This window comes from Sebastes umbrosus, chromosome 15 (genome assembly GCF_015220745.1).
Source record: "Sebastes umbrosus isolate fSebUmb1 chromosome 15, fSebUmb1.pri, whole genome shotgun sequence".
Lineage (NCBI taxonomy): Eukaryota > Metazoa > Chordata > Actinopteri > Perciformes > Sebastidae > Sebastes > Sebastes umbrosus.
In genome coordinates, this window is record NC_051283.1 from 1,326,168 (window position 1) to 1,339,813 (window position 13,646).

The 13,646-nt window shown below is 42.2% G+C and overlaps 1 protein-coding gene across 1 annotated transcript in view; it reads right to left on the minus strand.

Annotated features, from left to right (window-relative positions):
* The window catches only part of LOC119503690 (POU domain, class 2, transcription factor 1-like), a 111,397-nt gene that overhangs the window by 21,904 nt on the left and 75,847 nt on the right, over positions 1 to 13,646 (minus strand). The gene's annotated exons all lie outside the window — the stretch shown is intronic.

Sequence of the window (13,646 nt, forward strand, 5' to 3'; positions counted from 1 at the left end):
ATGAGGAGCTCTATCACATAACACTGCTACTGTATGAGGAGCTCTATCACATAACACTGCTACTGTATGAGGAGCTCTATCACATAACACTGCTACTGTATGAGAGGAGCTCTATCACATAACACTGTTACTGTATGATGAGCTCTATCACATAACACTGCTACTGTATGAGAGGAGCTCTATCACATAACACTGCTACTGTATGAGAGGAGCTCTATCACATAACACTGCTACTGTATGAGAGGAGATCTATCACATAACACTGCTACTGTATGAGAGGAGCTCTATCACATAACACTGCTACTGTATGAGGAGCTCTATAACATAACACTGCTACTGTATGAGAGGAGCTCTATCACATAACACTGCTACTGTATGAGAGGAGCTCTATCACATAACACTGCTACTGTATGAGGAGCTCTATCACATAACACTGCTACTGTATGAGGAGCTCTATCACATAACACTGCTACTGTATGAGGAGCTCTATCACATAACACTGCTACTGTATGAGAGGAGCTCTATCACATAACACTGTTACTGTATGATGAGCTCTATCACATAACACTGCTACTGTATGAGAGGAGCTCTATCACATAACACTGCTACTGTATGAGAGGAGCTGTATCACATAACACTGTTACTGTATGAGGAGATCCATCACATAACACTGCTACTGTATGAGGAGCTCTATCACATAACACTGCTACTGTATGAGGAGCTCTATCACATAACAATGCTACTGTATGAGGAGCTCTATCACATAACACTGTTACTGTATGAGGAGCTCTATCACATAACACTGCTACTGTATGAGGAGCTCTATCACATAACACTGCTACTGTATGAGAGGAGCTCCATCACATAACACTGCTACTGTATGAGGAGCTCTATCACATAACACTGCTACTGTATGAGGAGCTCTATCACATAACACTGTTACTGTATGAGGAGCTCTATCACATAACACTGCTACTGTATGAGGAGCTCTATCACATAACAATGCTACTGTATGAGGAGCTCTATCACATAACACTGCTACTGTATGAGAAGAGCTCTATCACATAACACTGCTACTGTATGAGGAGCTCTATCACATAACACTGCTACTGTATGAGGAGCTCTATCACATAACACTGCTACTGTATGAGGAGCTCTATCACATAACACTGCTACTGTATGAGAGGAGCTCTATCACATAACACTGCTACTGTATGAGGAGCTCTATCACATAACACTGCTACTGTATGAGAGGAGCTCTATCACATAACACTGCTACTGTATGAGGAGCTCTATCACATAACACTGCTACTGTATGAGAGGAGCTCTATCACATAACACTGCTACTGTATGAGAGGAGCTCTATCACATAACACTGCTACTGTACAGGAGGAGATCCATGACATAACACTGCTACTGTATGAGAGGAGATCTATCACATAACACTGCTACTGTATGAAAGGAGCTCTATCACATAACACTGCTACTGTATGAGGAGCTCTATCACATAACAATGCTACTGTATGAGGAGCTCTATCACATAACACTGCTACTGTACGGAGGAGATCCATCACATAACAATGTTACTGTATGAGGAGCTCTATCACATAACACTGCTACTGAATGAGGAGATCCATCACATAACACTGCTACTGTATGAGGAGCTCTATCACATAACACTGCTACTGTATGAGGAGCTCTATCAAATAACACTGCTACTGAATGAGGAGATCCATCACATAACACTGCTACTGTATGAGGAGCTCTATCACATAACACTGCTACTGAATGAGGAGATCCATCACATAACACTGCTACTGTATGAGGAGCTCTATCACATAACACTGCTACTGTATGAGGAGCTCTATCACATAACACTGCTACTGAATGAGGAGATCCATCACATAACACTGCTACTGTATGAGGAGCTCTATCACATAACACTGCTACTGTATGAGAGGAGCTCTATCACATAACACTGCTACTGTATGAGAGGAGCTCTATCACATAACACTGCTACTGTATGAGGAGCTCTATCACATAACACTGCTACTGTATGAGAAGCTCTATCACATAACACTGCTACTGTACGGGAGGAGCTCTATCACATAACACTGCTACTGTATGAGGAGCTCTATCACATAACACTGCTACTGTACGGGAGGACCTCTATCACATAACACTGCTACTGTATGAGAGGAGCTCTATCACATAACACTGCTACTGTATGAGAGGAGCTCTATCACATAACACTGCTACTGTATGAGAGGAGCTCTATCATATAACACTGCTACTGTACGGGAGGAGCTCTATCACATAACACTGCTACTGTATGAGGAGCTCTATCACATAACACTGCTACTGTATGAGGAGCTCTATCACATAACACTGCTACTGTATGAGAGGAGCTCTATCACATAACACTGTTACTGTATGAGGAGCTCTATCACATAACACTGCTACTGTATGAGAGGAGCTCTATCACATAACACTGCTACTGTATGAGGAGCTCTATCACATAACACTGCTACTGTATGAAAGGAGCTCTATCACATAACACTGTTACTGTATGAGGAGATCCATCACATAACACTGCTACTGTATGAGGAGCTCTATCACATAACAATGCTACTGTATGAGGAGCTCGAACACATAACAATGCTACTGTATGAGGAGCTCTATCACATAACACTGCTACTGTATGAGGAGCTCTATCACATAACACTGCTACTGTATGAGGAGCTCTATCAAATAACACTGCTACTGAATGAGGAGATCCATCACATAACACTGCTACTGTATGAGGAGCTCTATCACATAACACTGCTACTGAATGAGGAGATCCATCACATAACACTGCTACTGTATGAGGAGCTCTATCACATAACACTGCTACTGTATGAGGAGCTCTATCACATAACACTGCTACTGAATGAGGAGATCCATCACATAACATTGCTACTGTATGAGGAGCTCTATCACATAACACTGCTACTGTATGAGAGGAGCTCTATCACATAACACTGCTACTGTATGAGAGGAGCTCTATCACATAACACTGCTACTGTATGAGAGGAGCTCTATCACATAACACTGCTACTGTATGAGAAGCTCTATCACATAACACTGCTACTGTACGGGAGGAGCTCTATCACATAACACTGCTACTGTATGAGGAGCTCTATCACATAACACTGCTACTGTACGGGAGGAGCTCTATCACATAACACTGCTACTGTATGAGAGGAGCTCTATCACATAACACTGCTACTGTATGAGAGGAGCTCTATCACATAACACTGCTACTGTATGAGAGGAGCTCTATCATATAACACTGCTACTGTACGGGAGGAGCTCTATCACATAACACTGCTACTGTATGAGGAGCTCTATCACATAACACTGCTACTGTATGAGGAGCTCTATCACATAACACTGCTACTGTATGAGAGGAGCTCTATCACATAACACTGTTAATGTATGAGGAGCTCTATCACATAACACTGCTACTGTATGAGAGGAGCTCTATCACATAACACTGCTACTGTATGAGGAGCTCTATCACATAACACTGCTACTGTATGAAAGGAGCTCTATCACATAACACTGTTACTGTATGAGGAGATCCATCACATAACACTGCTACTGTATGAGGAGCTCTATCACATAACAATGCTACTGTATGAGGAGCTCGAACACATAACAATGCTACTGTATGAGGAGCTCTATCACATAACACTGCTACTGTATGAGGAGCTCTATCACATAACACTGCTACTGTGTGAGGAGCTCTATCACATAACACTGCTACTGTGTGAGGAGCTCTATCACATAACACTGCTACTGTATGAGGAGCTCTATCACATAACACTGCTACTGTATGAGGAGCTCTATCACATAACACTGCTACTGTATGAGAGGAGCTCTATCACATAACACTGCTACTGTATGAGAGGAGCTCTATCACATAACACTGCTACTGTATGAGAGGAGCTCTATCACATAACACTGCTACTGTATGAGAAGCTCTATCACATAACACTGCTACTGTACGGGAGGAGCTCTATCACATAACACTGCTACTGTATGAGGAGCTCTATCACATAACACTGCTACTGTACGGGAGGACCTCTATCACATAACACTGCTACTGTATGAGAGGAGCTCTATCACATAACACTGCTACTGTATGAGAGGAGCTCTATCACATAACACTGCTACTGTATGAGAGGAGCTCTATCATATAACACTGCTACTGTACGGGAGGAGCTCTATCACATAACACTGCTACTGTATGAGGAGCTCTATCACATAACACTGCTACTGTATGAGGAGCTCTATCACATAACACTGCTACTGTATGAGAGGAGCTCTATCACATAACACTGTTACTGTATGAGGAGCTCTATCACATAACACTGCTACTGTATGAGAGGAGCTCTATCACATAACACTGCTACTGTATGAGGAGCTCTATCACATAACACTGCTACTGAATGAAAGGAGCTCTATCACATAACACTGTTACTGTATGAGGAGATCCATCACATAACACTGCTACTGTATGAGGAGCTCTATCACATAACAATGCTACTGTATGAGGAGCTCGAACACATAACAATGCTACTGTATGAGGAGCTCTATCACATAACACTGCTACTGTATGAGGAGCTCTATCACATAACACTGCTACTGTATGAGGAGCTCTATCAAATAACACTGCTACTGAATGAGGAGATCCATCACATAACACTGCTACTGTATGAGGAGCTCTATCACATAACACTGCTACTGAATGAGGAGATCCATCACATAACACTGCTACTGTATGAGGAGCTCTATCACATAACACTGCTACTGTATGAGGAGCTCTATCACATAACACTGCTACTGAATGAGGAGATCCATCACATAACATTGCTACTGTATGAGGAGCTCTATCACATAACACTGCTACTGTATGAGAGGAGCTCTATCACATAACACTGCTACTGTATGAGAGGAGCTCTATCACATAACACTGCTACTGTATGAGAGGAGCTCTATCACATAACACTGCTACTGTATGAGAAGCTCTATCACATAACACTGCTACTGTACGGGAGGAGCTCTATCACATAACACTGCTACTGTATGAGGAGCTCTATCACATAACACTGCTACTGTACGGGAGGAGCTCTATCACATAACACTGCTACTGTATGAGAGGAGCTCTATCACATAACACTGCTACTGTATGAGAGGAGCTCTATCACATAACACTGCTACTGTATGAGAGGAGCTCTATCATATAACACTGCTACTGTACGGGAGGAGCTCTATCACATAACACTGCTACTGTATGAGGAGCTCTATCACATAACACTGCTACTGTATGAGGAGCTCTATCACATAACACTGCTACTGTATGAGAGGAGCTCTATCACATAACACTGTTAATGTATGAGGAGCTCTATCACATAACACTGCTACTGTATGAGAGGAGCTCTATCACATAACACTGCTACTGTATGAGGAGCTCTATCACATAACACTGCTACTGTATGAAAGGAGCTCTATCACATAACACTGTTACTGTATGAGGAGATCCATCACATAACACTGCTACTGTATGAGGAGCTCTATCACATAACAATGCTACTGTATGAGGAGCTCGAACACATAACAATGCTACTGTATGAGGAGCTCTATCACATAACACTGCTACTGTATGAGGAGCTCTATCACATAACAATGCTACTGTATGAGGAGCTCTATCACATAACACTGCTACTGTGTGAGGAGCTCTATCACATAACACTGCTACTGTATGAGGAGCTCTATCACATAACACTGCTACTGTATGAGGAGCTCTATCACATAACACTGCTACTGTATGAGGAGCTCTATCACATAACACTGCTACTGTATGAGAGGAGCTCTATCACATAACACTGCTACTGTATGAGGAGCTCTATCACATAACACTGCTACTGTATGAGGAGCTCTATCACATAACAATGCTACTGTATGAGAGGAGCTCTATCAAATAACACTGCTACTGAATGAGGAGATCCATCACATAACACTGCTACTGTATGAGGAGCTCTATCACATAACACTGCTACTGAATGAGGAGATCCATCACATAACACTGCTACTGTATGAGGAGCTCTATCACATAACACTGCTACTGTATGAGGAGCTCTATCACATAACACTGCTACTGAATGAGGAGATCCATCACATAACACTGCTACTGTATGAGGAGCTCTATCACATAACACTGCTACTGTATGAGAGGAGCTCTATCACATAACACTGCTACTGTATGAGAGGAGCTCTATCACATAACACTGCTACTGTATGAGAGGAGCTCTATCACATAACACTGCTACTGTATGAGAAGCTCTATCACATAACACTGCTACTGTACGGGAGGAGCTCTATCACATAACACTGCTACTGTATGAGGAGCTCTATCACATAACACTGCTACTGTACGGGAGGAGCTCTATCACATCACATTGCTACTGTATGAGAGGAGCTCTATCACATAACACTGCTACTGTATGAGAGGAGATCTATCACATAACACTGCTACTGTATGAGAGGAGCTCTATCACATAACACTGCTACTGTATGAGGAGCTCTATAACATAACACTGCTACTGTATGAGAGGAGCTCTATCACATAACACTGCTACTGTATGAGAGGAGCTCTATCACATAACACTGCTACTGTATGAGAGGAGCTCTATCACATAACACTGCTACTGTATGAGGAGCTCTATCACATAACACTGCTACTGTATGAGGAGCTCTATCACATAACACTGCTACTGTATGAGGAGCTCTATCACATAACACTGCTACTGTATGAGAGGAGCTCTATCACATAACACTGTTACTGTATGATGAGCTCTATCACATAACACTGCTACTGTATGAGAGGAGCTCTATCACATAACACTGCTACTGTATGAGAGGAGCTCTATCACATAACACTGCTACTGTATGAGAGGAGATCTATCACATAACACTGCTACTGTATGAGAGGAGCTCTATCACATAACACTGCTACTGTATGAGGAGCTCTATCACATAACACTGCTACTGTATGAGAGGAGCTCTATCACATAACACTGCTACTGTATGAGAGGAGCTCTATCACATAACACTGCTACTGTATGAGGAGCTCTATCACATAACACTGCTACTGTATGAGGAGCTCTATCACATAACACTGCTACTGTATGAGGAGCTCTATCACATAACACTGCTACTGTATGAGAGGAGCTCTATCACATAACACTGTTACTGTATGATGAGCTCTATCACATAACACTGCTACTGTATGAGAGGAGCTCTATCACATAACACTGCTACTGTATGAGAGGAGCTGTATCACATAACACTGTTACTGTATGAGGAGATCCATCACATAACACTGCTACTGTATGAGGAGCTCTATCACATAACAATGCTACTGTATGAGGAGCTCTATCACATAACAATGCTACTGTATGAGGAGCTCTATCACATAACACTGTTACTGTATGAGGAGCTCTATCACATAACACTGCTACTGAATGAGGAGCTCTATCACATAACACTGCTACTGTATGAGAGGAGCTCTATCACATAACACTGCTACTGTATGAGGAGCTCTATCACATAACACTGCTACTGTATGAGGAGCTCTATCACATAACACTGCTACTGTATGAGAGGAGCTCTATCACATAACACTGCTACTGTATGAGGAGCTCTATCACATAACACTGCTACTGTATGAAAGGAGCTCTATCACATAACACTGCTACTGTATGAGGAGCTCTATCACATAACACTGCTACTGTATGAGAGGAGCTCTATCACATAACACTGCTACTGTATGAGAGGAGCTCTATCACATAACACTGCTACTGTACAGGAGGAGATCCATGACATAACACTGCTACTGTATGAGAGGAGATCTATCACATAACACTGCTACTGTATGAAAGGAGCTCTATCACATAACACTGCTACTGTATGAGGAGCTCTATCACATAACAATGCTACTGTATGAGGAGCTCTATCACATAACACTGCTACTGTACGGAGGAGATCCATCACATAACACTGTTACTGTATGAGGAGCTCTATCACATAACACTGCTACTGAATGAGGAGATCCATCACATAACACTGCTACTGTATGAGGAGCTCTATCACATAACACTGCTACTGTATGAGGAGCTCTATCAAATAACACTGCTACTGAATGAGGAGATCCATCACATAACACTGCTACTGTATGAGGAGCTCTATCACATAACACTGCTACTGAATGAGGAGATCCATCACATAACACTGCTACTGTATGAGGAGCTCTATCACATAACACTGCTACTGTATGAGGAGCTCTATCACATAACACTGCTACTGAATGAGGAGATCCATCACATAACACTGCTACTGTATGAGGAGCTCTATCACATAACACTGCTACTGTATGAGAGGAGCTCTATCACATAACACTGCTACTGTATGAGAGGAGCTCTATCACATAACACTGCTACTGTATGAGAGGAGCTCTATCACATAACACTGCTACTGTATGAGAAGCTCTATCACATAACACTGCTACTGTACGGGAGGAGCTCTATCACATAACACTGTAACTGTATGAGGAGCTCTATCACATAACACTGCTACTGTACGGGAGGAGCTCTATCACATAACACTGCTACTGTATGAGAGGAGCTCTATCACATAACACTGCTACTGTATGAGAGGAGCTCTATCACATAACACTGCTACTGTATGAGAGGAGCTCTATCATATAACACTGCTACTGTACGGGAGGAGCTCTATCACATAACACTGCTACTGTATGAGGAGCTCTATCACATAACACTGCTACTGTATGAGGAGCTCTATCACATAACACTGCTACTGTATGAGAGGAGCTCTATCACATAACACTGTTACTGTATGAGGAGCTCTATCACATAACACTGCTACTGTATGAGAGGAGCTCTATCACATAACACTGCTACTGTATGAGGAGCTCTATCACATAACACTGCTACTGTATGAAAGGAGCTCTATCACATAACACTGTTACTGTATGAGGAGATCCATCACATAACACTGCTACTGTATGAGGAGCTCTATCACATAACAATGCTACTGTATGAGGAGCTCGAACACATAACAATGCTACTGTATGAGGAGCTCTATCACATAACACTGCTACTGTATGAGGAGCTCTATCACATAACACTGCTACTGTATGAGAGGAGCTCTATCACATAACACTGCTACTGTATGAGAGGAGCTCTATCATATAACACTGCTACTGTACGGGAGGAGCTCTATCACATAACACTGCTACTGTATGAGGAGCTCTATCACATAACACTGCTACTGTATGAGGAGCTCTATCACATAACACTGCTACTGTATGAGAGGAGCTCTATCACATAACACTGTTAATGTATGAGGAGCTCTATCACATAACACTGCTACAGAATGAGAGGAGCTCTATCACATAACACTGCTACTGTATGAGGAGCTCTATCACATAACACTGCTACTGTATGAAAGGAGCTCTATCACATAACACTGTTACTGTATGAGGAGATCCATCACATAACACTGCTACTGTATGAGGAGCTCTATCACATAACAATGCTACTGTATGAGGAGCTCGAACACATAACAATGCTACTGTATGAGGAGCTCTATCACATAACACTGCTACTGTATGAGGAGCTCTATCACATAACAATGCTACTGTATGAGGAGCTCTATCACATAACACTGCTACTGTGTGAGGAGCTCTATCACATAACACTGCTACTGTATGAGGAGCTCTATCACATAACACTGCTACTGTATGAGGAGCTCTATCACATAACACTGCTACTGTATGAGGAGCTCTATCACATAACACTGCTACTGTATGAGAGGAGCTCTATCACATAACACTGCTACTGTATGAGGAGCTCTATCACATAACACTGCTACTGTATGAGGAGCTCTATCACATAACAATGCTACTGTATGAGAGGAGCTCTATCACATAACACTGTTACTGTATGAGGAGCTCTATCACATAACACTGCTACTGTATGAGGAGCTCTATCACATAACACTGCTACTGTATGAGAGGAGCTCTATCACATAACACTGCTACTGTATGAGAGGAGCTCTATCACATAACACTGCTACTGTACAGGAGGAGATCCATGACATAACACTGCTACTGTATGAGAGGAGATCTATCACATAACACTGCTACTGTATGAAAGGAGCTCTATCACATAACACTGCTACTGTATGAGGAGCTCTATCACATAACAATGCTACTGTATGAGGAGCTCTATCACATAACACTGCTACTGTACGGAGGAGATCCATCACATAACACTGTTACTGTATGAGGAGCTCTATCACATAACACTGCTACTGTATGAGGAGCTCTATCACATAACACTGCTACTGAATGAGGAGATCCATCACATAACACTGCTACTGTATGAGGAGCTCTATCACATAACACTGCTACTGTATGAGGAGCTCTATCAAATAACACTGCTACTGAATGAGGAGATCCATCACATAACACTGCTACTGTATGAGGAGCTCTATCACATAACACTGCTACTGAATGAGGAGATCCATCACATAACACTGCTACTGTATGAGGAGCTCTATCATATAACACTGCTACTGTATGAGGAGCTCTATCAAATAACACTGCTACTGAATGAGGAGATCCATCACATAACACTGCTACTGTATGAGGAGCTCTATCACATAACACTGCTACTGAATGAGGAGATCCATCACATAACACTGCTACTGTATGAGGAGCTCTATCACATAACACTGCTACTGTATGAGGAGCTCTATCACATAACACTGCTACTGAATGAGGAGATCCATCACATAACACTGCTACTGTATGAGGAGCTCTATCACATAACACTGCTACTGTATGAGAGGAGCTCTATCACATAACACTGCTACTGTATGAGAGGAGCTCTATCACATAACACTGCTACTGTATGAGAGGAGCTCTATCACATAACACTGCTACTGTATGAGAAGCTCTATCACATAACACTGCTACTGTACGGGAGGAGCTCTATCACATAACACTGCTACTGTATGAGGAGCTCTATCACATAACACTGCTACTGTATGGGAGGAGCTCTATCACATAACACTGCTACTGTATGAGAGGAGCTCTCACATAAGTAGCAGTGTTATGTGATAGAGCTCCTCTCATACAGTAGCAGTGTTATGTGATAACATAACACTGCTACTGTATGAGAGGAGCTCTATCACATAACACTGCTACTGTATGAGAGGAGCTCTATCATATAACACTGCTACTGTACGGGAGGAGCTCTATCACATAACACTGCTACTGTATGAGGAGCTCTATCACATAACACTGCTACTGTATGAGGAGCTCTATCACATAACACTGCTACTGTATGAGAGGAGCTCTATCACATAACACTGTTACTGTATGAGGAGCTCTATCACATAACACTGCTACTGTATGAGAGGAGCTCTATCACATAACACTGCTACTGTATGAGGAGCTCTATCACATAACACTGCTACTGTATGAAAGGAGCTCTATCACATAACACTGTTACTGTATGAGGAGATCCATCACATAACACTGCTACTGTATGAGGAGCTCTATCACATAACAATGCTACTGTATGAGGAGCTCGAACACATAACAATGCTACTGTATGAGGAGCTCTATCACATAACACTGCTACTGTATGAGGAGCTCTATCACATAACAATGCTACTGTATGAGGAGCTCTATCACATAACACTGCTACTGTGTGAGGAGCTCTATCACATAACACTGCTACTGTATGAGGAGCTCTATCACATAACACTGCTACTGTATGAGGAGCTCTATCACATAACACTGCTACTGTATGAGGAGCTCTATCACATAACACTGCTACTGTATGAGAGGAGCTCTATCACATAACACTGCTACTGTATGAGGAGCTCTATCACATAACACTGCTACTGTATGAGGAGCTCTATCACATAACAATGCTACTGTATGAGAGGAGCTCTATCACATAACACTGTTACTGTATGAGGAGCTCTATCACATAACACTGCTACTGTATGAGAGGAGCTCTATCACATAACACTGCTACTGTATGAGGAGCTCTATCACATAACACTGCTACTGTATGAGGAGCTCTATCACATAACACTGCTACTGTATGAGAGGAGCTCTATCACATAACACTGCTACTGTATGAGAGGAGCTCTATCACATAACACTGCTACTGTATGAGGAGCTCTATCACATAACACTGTTACTGTATGAGAGGAGCTCTATCACATAACACTGTTACTGTATGAGGAGCTCTATCACATAACACTGCTACTGTATGAGAGGAGCTCTATCACATAACACTGTTACTGTATGAGGAGATCCATCACATAACACTGCTACTGTATGAGGAGCTCTATCACATAACAATGCTACTGTATGAGGAGCTCTATCACATAACAATGCTACTGTATGAGGAGCTCTATCACATAACACTGCTACTGTATGAGGAACTCTATCACATAACACTGCTACTGTATGAGGAGCTCTATCACATAACAATGCTACTGTATGAGGAGCTCTATCACATAACACTGCTACTGTATGAGGAGCTCTATCACATAACACTGCTACCGTATGAGAGGAGCTCTATCACATAACACTGCTACCGTATGAGAGGAGCTCTATCACATAACACTGCTACTGTATGAGGAGCTCTATCACATAACACTGCTACTGTATGAGAGGAGCTCTATCACATAACACTGTTACTGTATGAGGACCTCTATCACATAACACTGCTACTGTATGAGAGGAGCTCTATCACATAACACTGCTACTGTATGAGGAGCTCTATCACATAACACTGCTACTGTATGAGAGGAGCTCTATCACATAACACTGCTACTGTATGAGAGGAGCTCTATCACATAACACTGCTACTGTACAGGAGGAGATCCATGACATAACACTGCTACTGTATGAGAGGAGATCTATCACATAACACTGCTACTGTATGAAAGGAGCTCTATCACATAACACTGCTACTGTATGAGGAGCTCTATCACATAACAATGCTACTGTATGAGGAACTCTATCACATAACACTGCTACTGTACGGAGGAGATCCATCACATAACACTGTTACTGTATGAGGAGCTCTATCACATAACACTGCTACTGAATGAAGAGATCCATCAAATAACACTGCTACTGAATGAGGAGATCCATCACATAACACTGCTACTGTATGAGGAGCTCTATCACATAACACTGCTACTGAATGAGGAGATCCATCACATAACACTGCTACTGTATGAGGAGCTCTATCACATAACACTGCTACTGTATGAGGAGCTCTATCACATAACACTGCTACTGAATGAGGAGATCCATCACATAACACTGCTACTGTATGAGGAGCTCTATCACATAACACTGCTACTGTATGAGAGGAGCTCTATCACATAACACTGCTACTGTATGAGAGGAGCTCTATCACGTAACACTGCTACTGTATGAGAAGCTCTATAACATAACACTGCTACTGTACGGGAGGAGCTCT